The sequence below is a fragment of the Danio aesculapii genome, chromosome 9 (genome assembly GCF_903798145.1).
Source record: "Danio aesculapii chromosome 9, fDanAes4.1, whole genome shotgun sequence".
In the NCBI taxonomy this organism is placed as follows: Eukaryota; Metazoa; Chordata; class Actinopteri; order Cypriniformes; family Danionidae; genus Danio; species Danio aesculapii.
This window is the reverse complement of record NC_079443.1, coordinates 24789978-24797444: the sequence shown is the minus strand read 5'-3', so window position 1 is coordinate 24797444 and position 7467 is coordinate 24789978.

Here is a 7467-nt window from a genome sequence, read left to right as displayed (position 1 = left end):
TCTTCAAAGTAGATCGAAGTCCATCTGGTTCTGTTTGTTTGTTGCACTAATGGCATATATTCACACTTCAGCCTAAACAAACTGAATCCATTAGGAGAGGATGAGTTTGTCGACTAAGGAAATCCAGTCATTCTTCACTCGTGGCTCTAGGTTAAAAAAGTAGAGAGAAATCAAACTCTCACTGGAAAAATTCAGGCACGGACTCATCAGTTTGATTTATAGTAACTGCAGTGACACCCATCATTTGTGTAATAGCAGTTCTGACAGATAGCATCACACGAGACGGCCCGTGTCAGCCTGAGAAAGAAGTAATGCTCAAACAATGCTCAAACGCATTTGCTATTTCAGAGCAGAGACACATTTGTTACAGACTGACACAAAATATTATGGTCAAAGTGGAGATTGTTGTATTCTCAGGGTTTTCAGACATACTCAGTCTGGTTCAGAGTTCACTTCAACATGAGAATTTACCAGGTGCTTTTCTGTCCAAAATAATTAAAGATTATCTCAAGTAAGTATGTTTACCTCATTACAAAAGCAAGCATCCACAATGTTTAGATTATATTCAGGCAACTGGATAAAACCGCTTTTTTTGTCTTTATCTTATTATATATAAATCTGCCTGAAATTAAAATGAAAGTATCTTTGAGTGTTAGTATTAATATGCGAGTCTTGTAAGATAGTGTGCTTCAAAACAATGACAAAATGAATGAATTCTAATAATAAGCATTCAAAGTTGACCCATCAATATTGATCAATATCATCTCTAGCACAGTAAGAGTCCTGCCCCCTTCAAGACAGGGCTGATCATTGATTCACATGTAGCTGTGTGTTCATAACAAGGACTCTTAAACACTTGCATATATGAAAAATAATAACTTAATATTATTATTATTATTATATTAATAAATTTTGACATGATTATATAAGGCTACTCAGTCACATACAGTTATAAATGGAGCATGAGATGGTCACAATATTAGAGACTCTTGTTATATTGTGGTTTTTAAATCTAACTGGCGTTTTGTACATACAATATCTGAATTTATTTAATTATATCCACTACCGGTCAAAAATCTGGGGCCTTTTTTTATTATTAATTTTATTTAGTAATTTAAATAAAATTATTCTGTTAATCAAGTCGGCATTTATTAAATGCAAAAAAATTGTTAAATTGTTAAATACTTATTTGTTAAATATTTATTTATTACTTATTGTATAGTGTCAAATGAAATTATTAATCCAGTCATTATTGCTTGTAATACTATTACCATTAATAATAATATTAATAAGAGTAATGAAGCTTAAATTCATCATTAAAATCACTGGAATAAATGATTAACTATTACGATAAACAACTTTTGAACAGTTATTTTACAATGCAATAACATTTCACAATTTAACAATTTTACTGTATTTTTGATTAAATAAATGCAGACTTGGTGAGCAGGAGAAGCTCATTTTAAAACATTTAAAAATCCTACTGACCCCAAATTTTTGAACGGTAGTGTATTAACCAAGATTCATTTTGTAGATCTCTGCAACTTACAGCTTTGAAACAGTACACAGAGTCATCCGCTGTAATCGACTTAAAAAGATCTCCGTTATTGTTTCAACATTGTCATAAACAATAATAAATCAGTGGTTAACTCTTTCACATCACAAGAAATGATTAGCTGGAATGAATTAACAAAAGAGATGTTTTCGAGTCGATCTCTTGCCTTCCTGATGCTCTCGCATTAAAGAAAATATGCCACCTTTGTCTGTGCCAACAAAAGAAAAACTCCATGGAAACCTGGCATCCACAATAACCAGTGTCTTACTGCTTTTCTAATGCAATTATCTCTGTAGAAATGAATGACCCTGACTAACATGTGCTGACTAATGCTGTCATTAAGCGACAGATCTTCTATGGCAATTGAGCAATATCACACATTTCCCATAAAAAGTGCTGTTGGCAGTATATGCAGGCTCGGGTTAAGGATAGTCTATTCATAAAACATTCTAACAAATCCTTTACATTTCAAGGTTACATTTTAAAACACAAAAAGACCAAAAGCAGCAGTCAAAGCACCATTACTTGTCTTGAACAACAAAGTCGTGATGTTCAATATCAAAAAGATCATTTAAGCAAAATGATTGAAATAATTCAATGACTTAATCAATTCAATTCAATTCAATTCACCTTTATTTGTATAGCGCTTATACAATGTAGATTGTGTCAAAGCAGCTTCACATAAAAGGTCACAGTAAATAGGAACAGTGTAGTTCAGTTTGTAGTGTTTAAGTTCAGTTCAGTTTAGCTCAGTTCAGTGTGGTTTAATAATCACTACTGAGAGTCCAAATACTGAAGAGCAAATCCAACGATGCGCAGCTCTATAGATCCCGAAACATGCAAGCTAGTGGCGACAGCGGAGAGGGAAAAAAAACTTCACTAAAGGCGGAAGTGAAGAAAAAAAACCTTGAGAGAAACCAGGCTCAGTTGGGCATGACCATTTTAATTTCTCCGCTGGCCAAACTTTTGTGCAGAGCTGTAGTCTCAGTGGCGGAGGCTGGAAGCTGGCCTCAGCGAAGACTCGTCTGTCTCTGGAGCGTCACAGGAATCAGTCTCATGTTCTCCACTCCTCCATGACCATCACAGTAGCTGCTCAGGATTCGGCCAGGTCCAGGATATAAAAAACTTTGGGATCATCTCGTCGTTGGTCTTGGATCGAATCAGTGACTCTGCATAGTCTGAGGGCCTCGGGAAGAGTATCCCCAGGTGGAAATGGAGAATAAAGAAAATAATTAGCGTAGCTGATGTTCACAGTGTATATCAACAAGATGCAGAACCTGTGTGGAAGCCCCCAAGTGGTGCACTAAGTGTATGCTTTACTGAACAGATAGGTCTTTAATCTAGTTTTGAATTGGGAGAGTGTGTCTGAGCCTCGGACGTTATCAGGAAGGCTATTCCAGAGTTTAGGAGCTATAAATGAGAAGGCTCGACCTCCTTTACTCGACTTTGCTATTCTAGGTACTACCAGAAGCCCTGAGTTTTGAGACCTTAAAGAGCGAGTTGGATTGTAGCGAGACAGAAGATTGGTTAGATAAACAGGAGCTAGATTATTTAAAGCTTTATATGTAAGAAGCAATATTTTAAATTCAATACGAAACTTAACAGGCAGCCAGTGTAAGGAGGATAAAATTGGGGTGATGTGATCAAATTTTCTAGACCTGGTAAGAACTCTGGCAGCTGCATTTTGTACTAGCTGAAGTTTGTTAATAGAGGATGCTGGGCAGCCAGCAAACAGTGCATTACAGTAGTCCAGCCTAGAAGTCATAAAAGCATGGACTAGCTTTTCTGCATCTGAGATGGATAGCATACTTCGTAACTTAGCGATATTTCTCAGATGAAAGAAAGCAGTTTTTGTGATATGGGATAAATGATTTTTAAAAGTTAAATTACTGTCTAATATGACACCCAGATCTTTTATAGTAGAGCTAACGCTAACTTTGTATCCCTCTAATTGTAGGTCGAGTTGCGAGATCTGCTGTGTACAGGATTTGGGCCCAATAAGTAATAATTCTGTTTTGTCTGAGTTTAAGAGAAGATAATTGTTGGTCATCCAGTCTTTAACATCTTTAATACACTCAGTTAGCTTGGACAGATTAGACGTCTCGTCAGGTTTAGTTGAAATATATAATTGAGTATCATCTGCATAGCAGTGAAAGCTGATCCCATGTCTTCTAATAATGTCTCCCAGGGGTAGCATGTATATTGTAAACAGCAAAGGGCCTAAAACTGATCCTTGAGGCACCCCGTATTTTACTGGGCTGATTTGTGAAGGCTGTCCATTAATATTCACAAACTGGTAACGGTCAGATAAGTATGACTTAAACCATTGTAGGGCATGTCTCTGGACACCTGTAGACTTTAAGCGATTAATAAGGATACCATGGTCAATGGTGTCAAATGCCGCACTAAGATCGAGTAAAACTAATAGCGAGATGCACCCTTGGTCAGCAGCTAAGAGTAAATCGTTGGTTATTTTCACTAATGCAGTTTCTGTACTGTGATGAGCTCTGAAACCTGACTGAAACACTTCAAAAACATTGTTGGTCTGCAGAAAGGAGCATAATTGAGCAGAAACAACTTTTTATAGTATTTTAGATATAAATGGAAGGTTTGAAATAGGCCTATAATTAGCTAAGTTGCTGGGTTCCAGTTGTGTTTTCTTAATCAGTGACAATCACTTGTTGCGGTCTATTGGCTTAACTGTGTAACCTGTAGAAGAAAAGCCAATTAAAAATGCCAGTGCAAAGACTGACAGACGGCAAGAGATCATTGAGAGCTGTAAAAGACAGAAACAGTTTCTTGAATTTAAAATCAAGCTCTGCTAGATCTGGCAGAAAAAAAGAAAGACTTTGGCAGAGTAAAAACTGAATCGCAAAAACATACCAGTTCTGATGGAGCAATACAGACACAGACACTGTTTGGTGTTTTATAGACTAAAGCTATTAAAGTGTTGATTTAGTCTTCATGATTCATTATTGCTTAAACACAGAACATAAAGGAAAAGTGTCTGTGCCAAGAGAAGAGTTCCTTCAATAAATAAATAATACATACATGATGGATGCATAATCAAGCAGAGATAAAATAAGTCCATTAGATGTTTTAATAATTCTTTTATTGATTAAATAAATAGTAATTAATAATTTAATAGTTATTCTATAAATAAAAAATAAATAAACTTGATTAAACTTGCTAAAAAATTATTAAAGATTCCCAGAAAACAGTACAAAAATTCATGATCCAAAAACAGAAGATGAAAGTTTTCTGGATTATACTCAAAAACCTTTTTTATTTGGTAAAAGGAATGAGAGGGCAGAAGGCATGTTGAAGATTTTGTACAAAGATTTTTTCAGCAAAGCTTTTATAATTTTGATATTGTAACGGCTTTAGAAATACATGTTGTTCCCTTTCAGCGCCGCTTAGTTCTAAACAGTTTTTAAAAATGCTGCAAGACAGTGTGCAGTCAGCTGCAGGCGTGGATAGAGAGAGCAGAGACAGTTGATACAACAGGATTTTAAGATTCAGTCTGTTGTGTTCTGTTTCTATGGAGTTAAAGCATCAAAGATATTTTTACTCTGCAATGAAAATATATTTGAACATACTAACTGCAACTTTAATAACTTTTATTCCACGGTCTGTTGAATATCTTGATTCTAATTAACTTGAAGGTGTACATTTTCTTTTTAGCTTAGTCCCTTTACTAATCAGGGGTCACCACAGCGGAATGAAGTGCCAACTTATTTAGCATGTTTTTTATGCAGCGGATGCCCTTCCAGCCCATACACTCAGTGTTCACCCATACACTCTCATTCACATACATGCACTACGGCCAATTTAGCTAATTTAATTCACCTATACCACATGTCTTTGGACTGTGGGGGAAACCGAAGCATCCGGAGGAAACCCACACAAACACATGGAGAACATGCAAACTCCACACAGAAATGCCAACTGACCCAGCCGAAGCTTGAACCAACAACCTTCTTGCTGTGAGGTGACAGCTCTACCCACTGCGCCACTGCTGTACACTGAAATACACAGGTAATTCCAGTCAGTTTTGATTTCAGATCAAAATAATTACACTTTTCTGCTGTTACAAATAAGAGACATTGTCTTTATGCATGAGCGTATGTATCTATGTATGTATTAGGTACACCTGTCCAACTGCTTGTCAATGCAAATTTCTAATCAGCCAATCACATGACAGAAACTCAATGCATTTAGGCATGTAGTCATAGTCAAGACGATCTGCTGCAGTTGAAACCGATCATCAGATTGGGGTAAAAAGGTGATTTACATAACTTTGAACGTGGCATGGTTATTAGTGCCAGACGGGCTGGTCTGAGTATTTCAGAAACTGCTGATCTACTGGGATTTTCACGCATAGCCATCCCTAGGGTTTACAGAGAATGGACTGAAAAAGAGAAAATATCCATTGAGCAGCAGTTCTGTGGGAGCAAATGCCTTTTTGATGCCAGAGGTCAGAGGAGAATGGCCAGATTAGTTCGAGGTGATAGAAAGGCAACAGTAAGTCAATTAACCACTCATTACAACCGAGGTATGCAGAACAGCATTTCTGAATGCACAACATGTCCAACCTTGAGGCTGATGGGCTACAGCAGCAGAAGACCACACCGGGTGCCACTCCTGTCAGCTAAGAACAGGAAAGTGAGGCTAAAATACACACAAAAAAATGTTGCCTGGTCTGAGGAGTCTCAATTTCTGCTGTGACATTCGGATAGTAGTGTCAAAATTTGGCATCAACAACATGAAAGCATGGATCCATCCTGCCTTGTATCAACGGTTCAGGCTTGTGGTGGTGGTGTAATAGTGTGGGGGATATTTTCTTGGCACACTTTGAGCCCATTCGTACCAACTGAGCATTTTGTCAACGCCACATCCAACCTCAGTATTGTTGCTGACCCTGTCCATCCATTTATGACCACAGTGTACCCATCTTCTGATGGCTACTTCCAGCAGGATAACATGCCATGTCATAAAGCATGTCATGAATCATCTCAGACTGGTTTCATGAACATGACAATGAGTTCACTGTACTCAAATGGCCTCCATAGTCATCAGATCTCAATCCAATAGAGCACCTTTGGAATGTGGTGGAACGGGAGATTCGCAAAATGGATGTGCAGCTGACAAATCTGCAATCATGTCAATATGGACCAAAATCTCTGAGGAATATTTCCAGTACCTTGTTGAATCTATGGCACAAAGGATTAAGGCAGTCCTGTGGGTGAAAGAGGGTTCAACCCAGTACAAGTAAAGTGTACCTAATAAAGTGGCCAGTGAGTGTGTGTATGAATGTATGTATGTAATGTGTGTATGTATGTATGTTTGGATGGATGGATGAATGAATGCATGGGTGGGTGGATGGATGGATGGATGGATAGATGGGTGGATTTATGGATGGGTGGGTGGGTTGGTAGCTGGACACTTGGATGGATGTTGGATGGATGGATGGATGGATGGATAGATGGATGAATGGATGGGTGGATGGATGGATGTATGGATGTATGGATGGATGGATTTATGGATTAGCTGGACACTTGGATGGATGATGTATGGATGGATGGATGTTGGATGGATGGACAGATGGATGGATGGAAGGATAAAATAAAATTTTTGGTAATATTTGTTTTTTTTTTCCTTTTGGTTTATACCAAAAAACACATGTCTCATCAGCATTTAAATTCTTTCACTACACACACAAACATCTGTATATCCTTATTTGATGCACACTAAAATTGAGATGGCAGTTTTCACCTGTCAAAGTTTGAAATGGCTGTAATGCAATGTTTCGTTCCAGACCGTGAAAGTTTGTTTGTTTGTTTGTTTTATTTATAGAGCACATTTAAAAACAACAAATGTTGACCAAAGTGCTTTACAAAAAGACGAGCATA